The sequence below is a fragment of the Trachypithecus francoisi genome, unplaced genomic scaffold, assembly GCF_009764315.1.
Source record: "Trachypithecus francoisi isolate TF-2019V2 unplaced genomic scaffold, Tfra_2.0 Lachesis_group16, whole genome shotgun sequence".
Classification (NCBI taxonomy): domain Eukaryota; kingdom Metazoa; phylum Chordata; class Mammalia; order Primates; family Cercopithecidae; genus Trachypithecus; species Trachypithecus francoisi.
The window spans coordinates 32,894,366-32,913,524 of NW_022681461.1; the positions used below are offsets into that span (position 1 = coordinate 32,894,366).

Genomic DNA, 19,159 nt, shown 5'->3' on the forward strand with positions numbered 1-19,159 from the left:
ACAAAATAGACGTGCATATTTGTTGGCCTTAATCTGAGTAATGTAAGCATTTTGTGCTTTATCTGTAAGTTTTCTATATTTCACAAAACACAATGAATAAGAATGCTGAATTCTCTATCCACATTGCCTAAATTCATACTGTGGCTTTACCACAGTTGAGTAGCCATGATATTGGTCAAGTTACTTAAGTAGCAATGCCTTAGTATTCTCAACTGTAAAATAAGAATAAACTATAAAATGAGTATAAATAGTTCTTACCTCCTTACAGTGATGATAAAGATTCAACAAGTTACTGCCTTCTGTGGGCTTACAACAGTGCCTGGTGCATGGTAAGAGCTCAATAAATGTTAACCATTATTACATAGCATAGCATTGATTTATAAATACTTGAAGCCTTTTTTTTTTTTTTTTTTCCCCGGAGACAGAGTCTTGCTCTGTCACCCAGGCTGAAATACAGTGGCACGATTTCGGCTCACTGCAACCTCTGTCTCCTGGGTTCAAGCAATTCTCCTACCTCAGCCTCCCAAGTAGCTAGGATTACAGGCCCCTGCCACCATGCCCAGCTAATTTTCGCATTTTTAGTAGAGACAGGGTTTCACCAAGTTGGCCAGGCTGGTCTCAAACTCCTGACTTCAGGCGATCCGTCTGCCTTGGCCTCCCAAAATACTGGGATTACAGGTGTGAGCCACCGTGCCCAGCCAAATACTTGAAGCTTATTAATCAAAACACTGATTTGAATTTTTAAAATTAGGTAACATCAATTAAAATAGGACGTCATCATAGAAAAATAAGTTGCTTAGAATTCATATTTTTAATAAGACAAGTTATTCAAGTTATTTGAATGCCAATGTTAAAACAAAGCTGGAGCAATCTCCTTTCAAAGCAAGAGAGATGATCCAATGGGAAATTATGTATTACATGGAGTATTTTTGGATTAACCAATACATTTAATAATATCACATGAGATGATACAAAAGTTACCTATTAATGTTGTCCTGCTGCCTTCAACTATTTCTTATTATATGCTCCATTCAACCAGAATTTATAGATTTGAATACTTTAATTTTGAAGGTTAAAACATTTATTTATGAATTTGTTTTAAATGGCTAAAAGGCAACATTCAGCCTTTTAGCAATGGAACAATTTCCATTTGGTTTAAAAAAAAAAAAACAAAATAAATGTGGAACACATTTCACATTTTTTTATTTTGTGCAACTTCGATGCTTTCAACGCTGCATACATTACTAAAAGCACAAAAATAGATGCTGTACTATCAAATTGTAAAGAATACCAAATTGATATAATTTTACTTTATAATTTCTTCCAAGTATCAAAAGGACAAGTTTTTGTTTTTTCTTTAATTAAAATAATCTCATAGGCCTCTTATATGTTTGAGAGAATAAGATAAAACAAGTATATTTTTTACTAAATATCTTAAAAATATCATATTTTAATAAAAACTGCTATTTGTAATCCATGCTGTGTCTTTTTGACACTGAGGCAAACCCTTCTTACCTGGGTCAAATGAGCATGCACCTGAATCAATATGGTAATAAAATACCAAATAAGTCTGTAAAGTATCAACTTACCCTGTTGTACTCTTTTGAGAACTAAGTGCATTATTAAATTTACTGTACCTTTAACAACCTGCAGTTGCCCCTGGGTATCTGCAGGGTATTGCTTCCAGGACCCCCTAAGGATAAAAGGATCCATAGATGCTCTAGTCCCTTATATAAAATTCTGTAGTGTAAATTCTATGTAAACAGTTGTTACACTGTATTTTTCATTTTTTTATTAATTATGTTGATACATATGTATGGGGTACATATGAAATTTTGTTATACGTAGAATGTTTAATACTTTTTAAATTGTTTTTATACTCAAATATTTTCAATCCATAATTGGTTGAATCTGCAGATGCAGAACTTGCTCACAGAGGGCAAACTGTAAAATTCCAACCACAACCTCTGCATTTGTAAAATCAATCACCTTTTTCTTCTCCCCCTACCACACTCAAAATTATAAGGAAGTTTGTCATCATGGCTCATGAAGGCAGTGAGGAAGACTAGGTAAATGCGGCAGAAGAACATCGGGGCCCACAGCACCACTTGTTCCTCAGAACCACCTCCCAGCCTCCATCCATCCTTCAGTTAGCCAGCAGTAGATTAAAGCTCTCACCATGTGTGCTGCCTTCTTCCAGATTTTTGCAATGAAGCACAACAATCAGCAGCTTTCACCACTTGGGAGAATGATCAAGGCCAGGAAAACACTCATACACAGGTTGAATACTAACAGGACATTCTATGGTTCATGAAACCAAATGCCTCTACACAGAGGACAGCTGAAATGTGAACACAGAAGCCCAGAACAACATAAGAAAGCTATCGTAGTTGCGAAGACCAATTGTGGTCATAAATATCATCACCATCAAATACTCAGCTACAGCTTTACTATTTATAAAACATTTTTACATACATTATTTTACTTGAACCCCACAAAAGCCCTTTTAAGAGGCAGCATAGATATTTTTATTAATACCTGCATTTTGCAGGTCCAGAAACTGAAAAAGGTTAAGAGACTTGTCTAAGGTCCTTTTAAGTGAGCAGTAACTTGACTTCTATCTTCCCCCAAACTAACTGTAGATTTCAGAGTCTTTCAGCTGCAACACCATATCCCACATAGATAAAAGAAGAGGAGTAAATTTTAAGAGGCAGGTTCCATAGCAAAGTCAGTAATTATTTCTATAAACCCCTGTATTCTTCCATAACTGTCTTTATTCATCAGTACTATTCTTTCCTTTACTTCCTTACTTCCATTCATTCCTAGTTCTTTTCTTCAGATGATCCAAGATGTCAGAAACTATTTTGTCCATTTAAATCCCTTAGATCCTGATCTGCACAACAAAAGACATCCTTGGGTCAAATCTGAAACCAGCAAATATGGATCTTTCTCATCTGTAAAGTTCTGTGGCTACTACAGAAACCAGCCTAAGGAATAATGAAATCTGTGGACTCTCAGAGATAAATATTTCTACTATGTGCCAAAAAAAAAAAAAAAAAAAACCAAGAGGGCAATAAATAATCAACACAGTATCTCCTGAGGCTCTGGACTGACTATTCACTGCAGGATGGCCACATTCAGTGACTGAGCCAGAACAAACATTGAGAATAACTATTAAGCCACAATCAACAGCAAAATAAGATATTAATGAACCTCTAAAGAACTACCCAGATCATCATGTTAAAGGTTTACAGTATGTTCTGAACTCAAAGCTTACAAAGTCTTGAGGAGCTAGTCAAAACCAAGTAGAGAAAGCTAACAAAAACAATGGAGAAGAAACCCCTATTGATTAAATGCAACTGTTAGGCAGCATTACTTATAAAGAGTAAATATCCTCCTTTCATCTAAAATTTAAAGTAAAATAAACTTTATTATAGAAAAAAGGAACATTTAAATTACCAAACATCCAATTCCATAGAAATAACCATGGTTAACATCTTCTAGTCTATTCTGTAAAAACATACGACAGAAGGTGCGCGCATTTTTAAAGTAAATACTTTAGCCTTATTGTTGTACACAATAGCAGAAGATTAAAACTCTCAGCATTTCAAGTCCTTGACCTGTATGAATTCATTTGCTCATCCCATTAACCTGATGACACAGGTAGTATTATTCTGTTTACAGATGGACAAATCAAAGCACGGAGCTGTTTTACTGTCTTTGTAGGTAGAGTTGCTGTGTGACACAGATCACATATGGAAAGTAAACCCTCATAGACTAATGCTGGCTTCCTCTCACATCACCTCTAATATATTTTCTTTTCCTCTGCCCCGCTGGTCTTCTATTCTTAATGCAATGGCACCTAAGAGAGTCTATCACAAAATTACTCTAGCAGGCCATTTTATTCCAACAACAGTATGTACGGTTCTGCTGACAGGAACCGATAGGAACTCTGAAGCCAGAGACTGTGCTCTTCTATATTTTCCTGGGGATCATGATAGTGTTGTAAGTGACTTTTCTTTAAATAAATAAATAAATAAAAGCTAAGGAGACATTTGGATAAGGAGACCTGATTTCTTCTTCAGAGTAGAAAAGATACCTAAAGGAAGGCAGGAGAAGCCCTAAAAATGACTAGTATGACAAGAGGCTGAAGAACAAAACTCAACTCATGGGATTTACCTCAGGTGAAAACTCTTCAGCTAAATCTTCCTGGCACATATATACAATGAACATTATCCCACTCACCCAAAATGAAAAGTAGTCTTGTTTCAGCCTGGCAGGGCTGACTCCAGAGTCAACAACGGCTTTTTTCTACATTCCCAAACTGATCCTGAAACAAACTTGGGCTTTGTGTTGCTGTTGTTGGTAATGGTGGTGGTAATGGTGGAAGTTCACGTGTGTGTGTATTTTAAAAGACAAGAGACGACCTAAAGTTAAACACAGAAACACTGTGGCTGTTCCACCCTGGCATGGGGTAGATCTGCCCAACCTTACAAGATTATTTTGAATTATTAGACAAAGCAAAGGAGAAACCCTTCCGCCTTATTAGAAGCAACTCTTTTCTACCTTTGATGCTACTGGGAATCAAAGATCTTTTAAGTGATTTACAGATCAAATTCAACAACTTGAATCATTCATTATGCCAGTTAAGAAGCCTTCAAAATAAGTCAGGCTTATTATTTTACAGTTTTGTCCAATTTAGCTACTGGCATGAATGGTAAATAATATACATTATGAAGTAAAAATATGGTATTCAAAAAATGGGCACTGACTGAACACCTGCACTATGTAAGATATCTGCTACATATAAGACACTGGGGTTCAGAATGTTTTATAAAAATAAATGGATTCGAAAAGAGAAATGTATTTCAGAAATGTGATTTCTATATGATTACAGTAGGATTGCCTATCTGGACTATGACAATGGAGCTATATTTTTAAAAATAATAAAAAACCTCTATAAAAATAGTACTTTTGTCAAGAAAATAAAGATCTATGTGAAAACTGACAACCTTGGGAAGATAAAAGACAAAAATATAAGTTATTTCCTTATTGTAGAACTATCCTACAGTTTAGTCAGACCAAATACAGACTCCTGATGACTACAGGTTTCTTTCTTAATATCAGTTTAACACTATCCAAACATACCGTGAGAATTCTATTCAACTTTAAAACAATGAGTAGATACAGAACAACTGGAGCTCTCTGTTAAGGAAGGAAATGTTTTCAAATGGTACAACCACTTTAGAAAGCACTTTGAAAGGTGCTTTTGAAGTCAAATATATAGTAACCATATGACCCACTATTCCACTCCTAAGTATTGAGCTAACAAAAATGAAAACATTTGTCTAAACAAAGACTTACAAAGATTCATAGAAACTATGTTCATAATAGCTAAAACTGAAAACCAAATATTTCAAGAGGTGAATGAACAAACTGTAGTATATTCATAAAATGCACTACTACTCTGGAATAAAAAGAACTATTCATATGCTATTCATACACATAGCACATGAGTGAGTCTCAACATTGGGCTAAGCAAAAGAAGCCAGACACAAGTGTGCATAATGCATTTGTTAATCCATTTATATGAAATTCTAGAAAACAGGAATCTCACCTAGAGAGACAGAAAGTAGATCAGTGTTTGCCTGGGGCTGGGGATGGGTACAAGGGAGCTTTGGGGAATATAAAAATGTTCTACAACTTGATTATGGTGGTGGTTACATGGATATAAATTTTAAAAACTCAACTGAACATTTTTTAAAAGGGTATATTTCATTTTATGTATTATATATTTTCATATATGTATATATTTTAACATATTTTTTAAAAAGAACAAAATCTTAGAATACATTTAAAACAAGGAAAAATATCCACACTATACTTATTGTACTGTTCAGATCATATTAAGGGAAAGAAAATTAACAGGAGGGTAAGCTGAATGGTGAGTATAGCCAGTAATACAGATACAGGTGGAACTAGGATCTATCTGATTGAATCAGAATAAATATCAGGACTTCTGTTAGAAATACTGAAAACAAATACTCTTTTTCCCAGTGGAGGTAAATATAGAATTACTAAGTCTTAGAACCTATCAAAAGCCATAGCAGAACCATATCAGAGCCATATCAGTCTATCAGTAGTAAAACGACTACTAAATGGCATACCAAGTAAATATGGAAATAATAAGCCTTAGGAGCTCCTTAAAGCCATATCAAGAGCATCACAATAAAGCAAACACCAGGAATCCAGAAGAAGGAAATGGAAGTCACTAAGCTGGTGGAACACTGCTGAAATAGCCCTGTCTTTGGAGTTTTGAGTTAATTAGCTAATGTATTTCATTTGTGGCTTAAATCCACTGGAGTCATTTTTTAGGCTTTTTTATTTTTTTTTATTTTTTTTATTATTTGCAACAAAAGTAAAGTAATGCAAAGGAAAATAGACTGGAATGAATAAGATGCCAGTAAGACTTAAAAACAGGTTTCAAAATTTATAGCTAAATCTGTAAAGTAATTCTGCTGTTGGATAATATAAGTTCCCATTCATTGAACATCTTTTATTTGTCCTATGTGGATATTTCTCATAAGCACTTATTTTAAAACTTGTAAATATTTTTAGATTCATTTCAACTACCTGCTCCACATCAGCCCCAGACTTAATGTGTCTGGGCTATAATTCTTGAATTGGTGGAGCAAAAACAGGAATATGTTATCTCTAATCTCAATCTACCACAATATAACAGAAGTTGGGTCGAGGTTCTGGATTTCAGGCGGTTAGCTCCAAAATGGTAAGGAAAATGTAGACAACATGAGGTGCCCTCTTTTCTATGAAGTTTCTCACAATTTTTCTTGGACTTTTTTCCAGGTCCCAAATAAGTCACAGCCCTGAGGATACAAACACAAAACTTCTAAAAGAGAGATTTACAAAGTTGCCAGATGATAAAACTGCTAAAAGAAAAGGTTTTATTAAAAGTAAAGACCCCAGAATTAATGTGATTCATGATTTTAAATATACCAGTTAAAAACTATAGAGAAAAAATCATAATTAAATACTGGTAAAGAAAGACTTAATTGGTCTCACTAACCACTTTGGAATTTTGAGAACCATTGCAGATTCCAGTTTATATTCCTCTGATAAAAAAATCTCTGAATAAAGAAGAAACAGGAGGCTGTCCCCGGTGAACTTCAGGTACAAAATCACTTCAACTTCATTTTGTCCAAATATCACTTCAATGAGAAAAACAATTAAATACCCAGAGATGTCTGTGGAAAATCTTCAGCAGGACAATATCTTCCCAAATGTGTGGGAGGAAGAAAGATAAATAGCAACAGTAGAGTCACTCTAATTCCATAATTGACTCTCTTAATAATTAATAAAGAAATTATGTATTCAGTTTTTGTAATACAGAAATTACAAATATAAGCTATGTTCATGCTCTGCAATTCCATAATTTCTCATCTATAATTGGTATATCTCTAAAATTATACATACATAATACATATAGATTGAATTCACATCCTGATATTTTCTCACAAAAAGAATAATACTAGTCTCAAGATAAAAACTTCAGGTGGAGATGAGAGTTTAGGGCTTGTTTTAGAGAGTAATATGCTTTAATAAGAAATGATTTTTTGTTGGCCAGGCACAGTGGCTCATACCTGTAATCCCAGCACTTTGGGAAACCAAGGCAGGTAGATCACTTCAGCTCAGGAGTTCAAGACCAGCCTGGGCAACATGGCAAAACCCTGTCTCTACAAAAAAATTTAAAAATTTTAAAAATTAGCCAGGCATGGTGGCCCACACCTGTAGTCCCAGCTACTTGCAAGGCTAAAGTAGGAAGATCGCTTAAGTCTAGGAGGCGGAGGTTGAGTGAACCAAGATCACACACCACTGCCCACCAGCCTGGCAATACAGTGAGACCCTGTCTCAAAAAAGAAAAGAAAATTTGTTTTTGTTTAATGATTCCCTACTACGTGGCAAAAACAAACAAACTAAAAATGTGATAGGGTAAAAGGGTCAAAGGTCTTGTGATCACAGGCAAATTTTATATATCTGTATGGTTATGTATTTTCTCCAGTGAGCCTGCATTACTTTTATGATTTGAAAAACGTTGTTTTTAGTTTTAAATAGATTCACACATTCAGCAAAACCTTATGATTCAACATTTTAAAATGTATAAAATAGCCCTGCCTTCCCTGTGCCATATCCTTCCCCATGTGAAACAAAATTAGTGGCTTCTTCCTGAATAGTGTGGAACACATAGAACCCAATGAAATAATGATTAGATATTTCAGCAGTTTAATGTGGCACATTATAGTATATTCATACTGCTTGGGGTTTGCTGAACTTATTGGATGTACAAGTCAATGTATTCTTAATCAAAAATGGAAAATTTTCAACAATTATTTCTTAAATACTTTTCATGCCCCATTTTCATGCTCTTCACCTCTGTAACTGCAATTATACATATACTAGACCATGAGGTATTGTACCTTAGGTCCCTGAATCTCTGTTCATTTTTCTTTAATTTTTTTCTAAGTTAATCAGATTGAATAAATTTCACTGATATGCATCAACTTGAATGCTATTTCTTAATAGCATGTTGGAGATGGTAAAGCCAATAAATTTTTAATTACAGTTATTGTTCTTTTCAGTTCTTGAATTTTCACTTAGCTTTTCATACACAGTAGAATTTATTAAAAACAAAAACAAAAACAAAAACAAACCACCATTCAATTATTTTGGAATAATGATCTTTTTTAAATATACAGAACTGGATTTACTTGTATTTTATTTACAACTTTAATACCATGTTTATGAACAATGTTTCTGTTTTTGCTTTTAAGCACAAAAGACAGTTTATTGGCTCATTTAACTGAAAAAGCCAGTCATAATTCCATCTATGTTTATAAATGAGTGATTGCTGAAGTTTTTGTTTAACTGACATATTCATGAGGTACACAGTGATGTTTTCATATATACAATGTATCAGGTCAGCATAATTAGCATATCCATCATCTCAAATATCTATCTTTTTTTTTGTATTACAAACATTCAATACCCTTCTTCTGGCTATCTGAAACTATAAATAATTGATAACTATAGTCATCTTACAGTGGTATAGAACAAAGGTCTGCAACCCCTCAACTGTCTGTGAAACCCACCCAGGTACCGGTCCATGAACTGTTAGGAACCAGACCACACAGTAGGAGGTGAGTAGCAGGTGAACCAGTGAAGTTTCATCTGTATTTACCGTCACTCCCCCTTGCTCACATTACCGCCTGAGCTCTGCCTCCTGTCAGAGTAGTGGCAGCATTCGATTCTCATAGGAGTGCAAACCCTGTTGTGAACTGCTCATGCGAGGGATCTAGGTTGCATGTTCCCTATGAGAATCAAATGCCTAATCTGTCACTGTCTCCTGTCCCCCCTAGATGGGACTGTCTACCGAGAGGGAAACAAACTCAGGGCTCCCACTGATTCTACATTATGATGAGTAGATAATTACTTCCTTATATACTACAATGTAATAATCATAGAAATAAAGCACACCATAAATGTAATGTATTTGAAACATTCCCCCACCCCCTAGTCCATGTTAAAATTGTCTTCCACAAAACTGGTCCCTGGTGCCAAAAAGGTTGGGGGCCACTGGTATAGAACACTAGTAGTTTCCATTTCTCTGCCAAGATTTCTAACCCATTTACTCGTTAAGATCACAATTTGTTTGTTTAAGTCCTTTTGTTGGTATGCATACATGAGCCTTTGTCAGCTAAACTCAACAACTAGGCCATCTCAAGGTCTACTGCTATTTATTTTCTTTTGACTATTGGTCACATTTTTCCCTTTTCTTTTGCATGTGTAGTAACTTATATACTATACTATACAATCTATAATACAATATAATATATAAATAAAATATATAGTACTATATATATAGTATTATATAATAATAAAATGCAGAGAACCTGGATTCTGCTATGATCCTCTGAAGAATGATAATCTTTGTTCTCAGGCAGTATAATTACTGGCTAAACACCCTGAATTTGTTTATGTTTTGTTAGGATTAATTTGAGAAAATCCCAAGGTGTTTCTCAAGTTCCTCTCTTTTAGCAGAATTAAACGTCTATATGTCTTCCTGGTGGATTATGTTAAGATCTAGTTTTAAACATACGAGGTGAGACATGTTAGGTTGGACATTCTTACTCTAGGATGTGGTCCTTACTAAGTTATGGCCTTTTTTTCTTTTTTTTTTTTTCTCAGCTGGATGCCTATGATGTGTTCTTGGGACACAGCTCCAATATCTACCTACAATCTCAGATCCATAAGTAGGAAATTTCTGGTAAGCCCACAGTTTGACTTGCCATATGTGCAGTTCATCACTCAGTCAAGGACTTGAAGGGAACCCATATTCAGAATTCTGGATCCCATTTCTGTGCAGCCTTCACCCTTCTGGTGCCCCACTCCAGATTCCAGCTGCTTTAACAGCCCTAAATTCTGGTCTCTGCCTTCTCAGCTCAGAGATGCCACTGCTTCTGCTTAGACTCCAAGTCCTTGTTACACAGTCAGGAAAATGTCCCTACACAGAGATGCAGAGAAAATGTGGGGCTCTTTTTATGTATCTGCCTTCTGTCAATAATCACAGTCTTGCACTGTCTATTGTCCAACATGTGAAAAGTTGCCTCATATATTTTGTTCAGTTTTATCACAGTTTATGGCAGAAGAATTAATCCAGCATCAAGGTATTACATCAAGGCATTACATCAAGGCAAGTAGCAGAAGCTCTTGCACACATTCCTTTAAACTGTTGTTATTCTCTCTCACTCTTTCAATTTCTATTTCTCCTCTTTTCTCCCTATCCCCAACTTGTATAATTTATGAGCTTGAGTTGAATGAATAGGTAGTGCTAAATAATTTTGATAGAATATCTCAGAACTTTAAGATCTTGTAATGATGATGGAACACTTTGAAAGTATTACAATCAAGTTTTGTAGAGTTTCTGAAGTTAGGCAAAAATGTTTAAAATTTATTTTAAAAAGTCTTTCCTCCCACACTTTTCCTTTTTCATGAACAAGCAAATATCAGCAATATTCTGCTACCATGTTGTCCTTCATAAACCTTCCTTTGCTTATTTTTATTCAAGTCAAAATAAAAAGAATAGAAAATTCAGAAACTCTCAAGTGATCCGAATTCTCATTTCCTGATTTGTGAGGTTAGTCCGATCTCACTGCCATACAACCAATAGAACATAAAGGTCTTTCTAGCCATATTTAAAGACTGTGGAAACCTATCTGTCCCCAGACAAACTACAAGAGATTTAGATGACAAAGTAAACAAAAGAAAGTTTAAAAAATTTTTTAAACATTTACATGAAATGAATAGCTCCACAAATAAAGCATATTTTTGCCAAGCATGAGTTTCTCAATTGTTCTAGATACTAGATATGCTCATTCAAACAAATGCTTAGAGACAGACAGCGTTAACTTACCCATTAGGCACAGTGCCAAGGGCCCATAATACTCTCAAGGGCACACGAAAAATGTTTTCATTTCTTTTAAACATTTCTTTTTAATTCTTAGTTATTCTTATGATTAAAAATTTAGGTCAAAGAAAATGTTTACTATGTAATCTTAATATATGCCAATACTGTCATAAAATATAATTGTGTGTTTGTGTCTGTGGAGATAGATACAAATTGACAACTATTTTCGGATTTTCCAGAAACCTCAGTTTCTCATAAAACCCAAACACTGTCTGATTGTAGGGTGCGAAGTCCCAGGTATTTTTCCACTGGACTAGATAAGGCATTTTTCCCTCCACGTTCCTGGAGGTGCTAATCTCATCCTAACCCATTTCCCTCTTACATTCTGGCTTGCCTTAACTACACTGACTTGCAAAGTAGTTGGGCAGGCCGATAATTAGAAGATATTGGCTAGATGGTACTCTGGGTAGCTATACATCTCCATGCACTCTTTTAATTTACTATATAGCAGATATATCTTAGCGGCTGCTATACATCTGCTTTACATTTGCTTTAAACAAGAGAAAGATGGACTTGCTATCTCCCTATTTCAAAGCCCTCAATCTCTTTGAAGCAGCCCACAACGTAACAGGTTTCTGTCTAAGCACTGGCTTCCAACCCACGGCCCATTTGCAGAGCCAGGATAATAATCACATTGACAACTCTTAAAGTCTCAAACCTTAGTTGAGGTTACCAGGTTCACTGAGGTTCCCAAGTTTTCTTAAATACTTATCAGTCATAGCTGTTCAAGCAAGTGATTTCTATATTCAAATCATTAGTTTCATAACAGAAGTACTCTTTGTATTCAGAGTGACCAACATAATTTTCAACAAGAGAAAAGGATATGTAAGAAAATAAAATGCTGTTTTCAAAGACATTCAAAAGAAATCTTACATGTAAATCTAATACGCAGGATAATTAATAGCAGAGTGTTCTGGGTTAAAGCTTGGAATGAAAGATGGATAGCATGCTCGGCTCTAACCATCAATCTCCTTAAATCTCTTTGATTCAGTGAATTTTAATCAGCTTAATCAGAAGGCATAGATACCAGTTAGTTCCAGCTCTACTACTGTTGTACTCACTGGCAGAACACTTTTGCTTTAATTTTAGTATCAGTTTCCTCAGAAATAAGATAGACATATAAACATAAGTCTTAGCTATCTTCAAAATACCATTACCATCAAATGAACATTTGTGCCTCAAAGGCATTTAGTAAAAATTTTTTAGATAAGAAAAATAAATTTGTACTATTGTTGTTCTTTTATTTCATCACAATGACACCAATATTTTAAATTTCCTAAGTCTTTTCTCCACTTGCCATAATGGTATCCATCACAAAATCTGATTCACTTTTTGGAATTTTTTTTTTTTGATAGTTGATAAACATTTGATATGAAAATCACAAGTTACACATGAAACTATATGGTAGGGGTGGCACCAAATCATCACTATCCATTTAGGAAGCTTTTGTCTAAAAAATTTTAGATACCAAAAATAACCACTTGGAAGACAAGATTTGAAGAACCCCAAGTAGCAGAATAATATGGACATTAAGACGCATCTGTTTGGTAGATGAATGTGTGTTCTCATACACACAACTTCCAAATTTGAAAACAAGACATCTAGACTCTTTTCTTTTTTTTTTTTTTTTTTTTTTTTTTTGAGACGGAGTCTTGCTCTGTCGCCGGGGCTGGAGTGCAGTGGCCGGATCTCAGCTCACTGCAAGCTCCGCCTCCCGGGTTCACGCCATTCTCCTGCCTCAGCCTCCCGAGTAGCTGGGACTACAGACGCCCGCCACCTCGCCCGGCTATAGACTCTTTTCTTAATTGATGACTACACATAAAAATGTATCATAAAAATGTGTCTGAAACTGTACAGAAGCATACCACTAACACTTTTTGGAATTTTAAAATGTTTTATATATCAGACTTCAATGTAACGTTGACCCTTGAAGAACACAGCTTTAAACTGTGAAGGTCCACTTATATGTGGATTTTTTCCAAAAAATGTATTGGAACATTTTTTAGAGATGTATAACAATTTGAAAAAAAAATCACATAAAGAATGAGTACCCCAGAAATATCAAAAAATCAATTTGAAGGTATGTCATGAATGCATAAAATATATGTAGGTACTAGTCTTTTACTAGTACCTCTTTTACTCGTACTTTTTTTACTAGTAAAAAAAGGTACTAGTAAATTTTATCATTTACTTCCATAAAATATATATAAATCTATTATGAAAAGTTAAAATGTATCAAAACTTATGAACTTAGAATGCACATGGTACCATTTGCAGTCAAGAGAAGTGTAAACAAATGTAAAGATGCAGTATTAAGTAATAACTGCATAAAATTAACTGTAATACCTACCATACAACTATAATAATTTTGTAGCCACCTTGTGTTGCTACTGTGGGTGAGCTCAAGTGCTGGGAGTATCACCCTATGATGCTAATCATCTCTGAGTGAACAGTTCATCTTTCCAGTAAATTGCATATCACAGTAAAAAGTAATCTCTCACAGTTCTCACGTATTTTTCATCATATTTAGTGCAATGATATAAATCTGGAATAACACCATGGCTCGCATATGAAGTGGCACTAGTGATGCTGCAAGTGCACCCAAGAAGCTGAGAAAAGTTACATTACCAGAAAAACTTGAATTGTTTCATATGTACCATAGATTAAGGTCTGCAGCTGAGGCTGCCCACCTTTTCACGAGTTCAGTACCAAAGGCATGAATACAGCATAAGAAGGATGGTTAAAAAAAAAAAAAAGAAAATTTATGAAGGTGTTGCTACAGCTGTGCCAACAGGTATAAAAACCTTGCACTTTTTGCAAATTACCCTTTTCTGTCATATTGAAAATGCAGTTTTTATATGGGTGCAGGATTGCTATAAGAAAAGCATACCTGGCCGGGCGCGGTGGCTCACGTCTGTAATCCCAGCACTTTGGGAGGCCGAGGCAGGCGGATCACAAGGTCAGGATATCGAGACCATCCTGGCTAACATGGTGAAACCCCGTATCTACTAAAAATACAAAAAATTAGCCGGGCATGGTGGTGGGCGCCTGTATTCCCAGCTACTTGGGAGGCTGAGGCAGGAGAATGGTGTGAACCCAGGAGGCAGAGCTTGCAGAGAGCCGAGATTGCGCCACTGCACTCCAGCCTGGGTGACAGAGCAAGACTCCATCTCAAAAAAAAACGAAAAGCATACCTATAGAAAAAGTTATCATTATATGACAATTTAAAGCAAAAGGAAGGTGAATGATCGAAAGCTGGAGAATTTAATGCCAGCAAAGGATGGTTTGGTAATTTTAGAAAGAGGCTTGGCTTAAAAATGTCAAGATCACAAGAGAAGCAGTTTCTGTCAACCAAGTAGCAGCAGATGAGTTCCCAGACACATTGGAGAAAACATACCTCTTATGAACAGGTTTTTAATGCAGACAAAACTGCTCTATTCTGGGGGAAAAAAAATGCCACAAAGAACACGTATTAGTAAGGAAGAGAAGCATCAGGATTTAAGGGAGGAAGCAGCAGACCAACACCACTATTTGTGCAAATGCAGTCAGGTTTATGATCAGGACTGCCCTTATCTATAAATCTGTTCCCCAAGCCATAAGAAGAAAGATAAAGAACAGCTAAGCTTTTGGTTGTACAATGAGAAGCCCTTTTGCCACACTGCCTAAGAAGACGAGAATAGCTTTCTGGATTGGTTCCATTGATTCTTTATTCCTGAAGTCAAGAAGTACCTTGCAAATAAGCGGGCTGTGTTTCAAAGTTCTTTTGATATTGGACAATGCCCCAGTTACCAGAATCCCATAAGTTCAGTACTAAAGGCATAAAACTGGTCTACTTGCCCCCAAACACATTATCTCTCATTCAGTCTCTAGATCAGGGGTGATAAGGATTTTTAAGACACATAGTACTCAACAGAAAGAACTGTCAATACTATGGAAGAGAAGCCCGACAGAGAGAACATCATGAAAGTCTGAAGAGATTACACCATTGAAGAGACCATGGTTGTTATAGAAAAACTTGTGAAAGCTATCAAGGCCGAAACCATAAATTCCTGCTGGACATAACTCTGTCCAGACTTTGTACATGACTTCACAAGATTTAGAACAGTGCCAATCAAGGAAGTCATGAAAGAGACTGTAGATACACCCCGCCTCACGCCCCTCCAGAAAAAAAAGGTAACGGATGAAAGGTTTGAAGACATGGATCTGGGAGAAATCCAAGAGCTAACAGACACCACACCAGAGGAATTAACAGAAGATGACTTGAACTCTTCGAGTGCATCCGAACCAATGCCAGACAGTGAGGAAGAAGACACAGAAGCAATGCCAGAAAACAAAGTTAAATTAGACAATCTGGCAGAAGGGTTCCAATTACTCAAGATAGCTTTTGATTTCTTTTATGACATGGATGCTTCTGTGACATGGGCGCTAAAAAACAGTGGAAGAAAGGTTGGTACTGTAAAGAAACATTTTTAGAGAAATGAAAAAGCAAAAAAAGTCAGATACAAATTACAATGTACAGTTGTCCCTTAGTATACATGGGGGATTGGTTCTAGGTTAGCGTGTAAGCTTACCAAATCCACGTATACCTAAATCAATATATACAAAATCTCTGAATACTCAAGTCCTGCAGTCAGCCCTGCAGAACTCAAGTATACAAAAAGGCAGCCCTCCATACATGTGGGTTTTGCATCCCAAAATACTGTACTTTTTATCTGCATTTGGTTGAAAAAAATCCAAATATAAGTGAATCCCTGTAGCTCAAGCCCATGTCGTTCAAGAGTCAACTGTATTTCCGTAAAGTCACACAAAGTGTGCCTACCTCTGCTTCTACCTCCTCCACCTCTTCCACTTCCCCAAGACAGCACGACCAACCCCTACTCTTCCTCCTTCTCATCCTACTCAAGATAACCAGGATGAAGACTTTTATGATTCTCTACTTCCACTGAAATGAATAGTAAATATATTTTTTCTTCTTATGATTTTCTTAGTAGCATTTTCTTTTCTCTAGCTTACTGTAAGAATACAGTACATAACATGGATGCAGCTGGAAACCATCATTCTCAGCAAACTATCGCAAGAACAGAAAACCAAACACCGCATGTTCTCACTCATAGGTGGGAAATGAACAATGAGATCATTTGGACTCGGGAAGGGGAACATCACACACCGGGGCCTATCATGGGGAGGGGGGAGCGGGGAGGGATTGCACTGGGAGTTATACCTGATATAAATGACGAGTTGATGGGTGCTGATGAGTTGATGGGTGCAGCACACCAACATGGCACAAGTATACATATGTAACAAACCTGCACATTATGCACATGTACCCTAGAATTTAAAGTATAATAATAACAACAACAAAAAAGAAAATGAGGCACATATATACCACGGAATAATATGCAGCCATAAAAAAGGATGAGTTCCTATCCTTTGTAGGGACATGGACGAAGCTGGAAACCATCATTCTGAGCAAACTATCACAAGGAGAGAAAACCAAACACCGCATATTCTCACTCATAGGTGGGACTTGAACAATGAGAACACTTGGACACAGGGTGGGGAACATCACACACCAGGGCCTGTTGTGTGGTGGGGGGAGGGGAAAGGGATAGCATTAGGAGATATACCTAATGTAAATGACGAGTTAATGGGTGCAGCACACCAACATGGCACATGTACACATATGTAACAAACCTGCACGTTGTGCACATGTACCCTAGAACTTGAAGTACAATACATTAAAAAAAAAAACTTTAAAATAAAAATTAAAAAAAATATATAGTACATAATACAGATACATAGAAAATATGTGTTAATCAACTGTTTATGTTATTGGTAAGCCTATCAATAGTTAAGTTCTCAGGGTGTCAAAAGTTATAGCTGGCTTCTGACTGCTTGGGTGGGGGTGTTGCCACCCCAAACTTCTACATTGTTCAAGGGTCAACTGTATTTCATTTGTATTGTAGATTACAGGCTAAAAATGTGTTAAACCAATGCTTTTCAGAACCTTTCACACACTGCCTATTCCATAAAGCTTTTCACAATCAAAAAAGTATCTATCATGCTACTTGTTTATGGACTAGAACAAAGGGTGGGACACTTACTCTGTAAAGGGCCAAGTAGTAAATATTTCAGGCTTTGTGGGCTAGAGCCCGTTACAACTACTTAAATGCCCCATTGCCTGTGAAAGCAGTCATAGATAATATGTAAAGAAATGGGCATGGCTGTCCCAATAAAACATTATTTACAAAAATAGGCAGCCAGATGGATTTGGCACCAAGGCCATAGTCTGCCAAACCCTGCTCTAAAACAGTGTTTCTCAATCTATACTGTTCATACTAATCATGTGAAATCTCAATGGAGATTCTGATTCCGTACATCTGGGTGGGGCCTGAGATTCTGCATTTCTAACCATCTCATAGTTGACTGATGATGATACTATTCAAAGAATCATATTTCTGAGTAGCAAGGCTCTGATAAGCCCCATGAGAAGAGAGGTCCTACATAATTAGTAATTATTTACTATCTGGCCTGAGTGCCTAGAACAGTGTCTGACATGTAATAAAGCCACTCAATAAATATTTAAGAAATGAACAAATACACTTCTAACAGAACATCATGCTCTGCCTTATATCATTATTAAGTGTGTCATCCTTTATGAGGCTCATCCTTATGTTCACCTTATTAGCATGTAAGCTTACCAAATCTAGCAATCTCTGTAACACAGTAGATTTTCTAATAAATGCTAATTGATTAAATCAGAGCTTTGGTCTATGTACACACTACAAAAGCTAGTTGTTGACAAATTCATCCCAAATTCTTCTGCTGTGTTCCTCCACAATGATCATCTTGTATTTCCTTAAGCTTTCTACAGTCCTTGTACTTCAAGGTCATTGTACATTCCACTTTCCTTGACAGGAACATCCTTCCCTTATCTTTCAAGTCTAAAGATAAATATCACCTCTTTAGAAAGCAGTGCAGTAAGTGTCCTTACCTTCTCCCACCCTCCTTCTGCACTCCAAATGCAGTTCTCTTGCTCAGCCATGGGTGTCTTCTTTAAAGCACTCACCACATTTCACAATTACAGTCATGCATTGCTTAACAACAGGGATATATTTTAAGAAGTGCATCATTAGCAATTTCATCATGTTGTAAACATCATGGAGTGTTCTTCCACAAACCTGGATGGTACAGCCTACTATACACCTAGGCTACATGCTATAGCCTATTGCTCCTAGGCTACAAACCTATTCAGCATGTTACCATACTGAATACTACCAGCAATGGAAATACAGTGGTAAGTACTTATATATCTAAATATATCTAAACAAAAAAGGTACAGTAAAAATATGGTATAAGAGATTTTTAAAAAGGTAAATTTTAATTAGGCACTTACCAGAACTGGAGTCTATAGGACTAGAAGTCAGGTCTGGGTGAGTCAATGAGTGAGTGAAGGCCTAAGACATTACTGTACTCTACTGTAGACTTTATAAACACTGTATACTTAGGCTACATTAAATTTATAAAAATAAATTTTTATTCTTTAGTAATAAATTAACACTGGCTTACTGTAACCTTTCTACTTTACAAACTTTTTAATTTTTTAACTCTGACTCTCAT

General features: G+C 36.0%; 1 protein-coding gene across 10 annotated transcripts in view; it reads right to left on the reverse strand.

The window, feature by feature from the left end:
* Positions 1–19,159, reverse strand: part of RFX3 (regulatory factor X3) — a 322,424-nt gene that overhangs the window by 216,755 nt on the left and 86,510 nt on the right. Inside the window, exon 1 of one of the 10 annotated variants that reach the window (XM_033237220.1) lies at positions 2,179–2,260. The exons of the other annotated variants lie outside the window; for them this stretch is intronic. The gene's annotated coding sequence lies outside the window, so the exon portion shown is untranslated. Of the gene's footprint in view, positions 1–2,178; positions 2,261–19,159 lie in introns of those variants that run through there. 10 annotated transcript variants of the gene reach the window in all.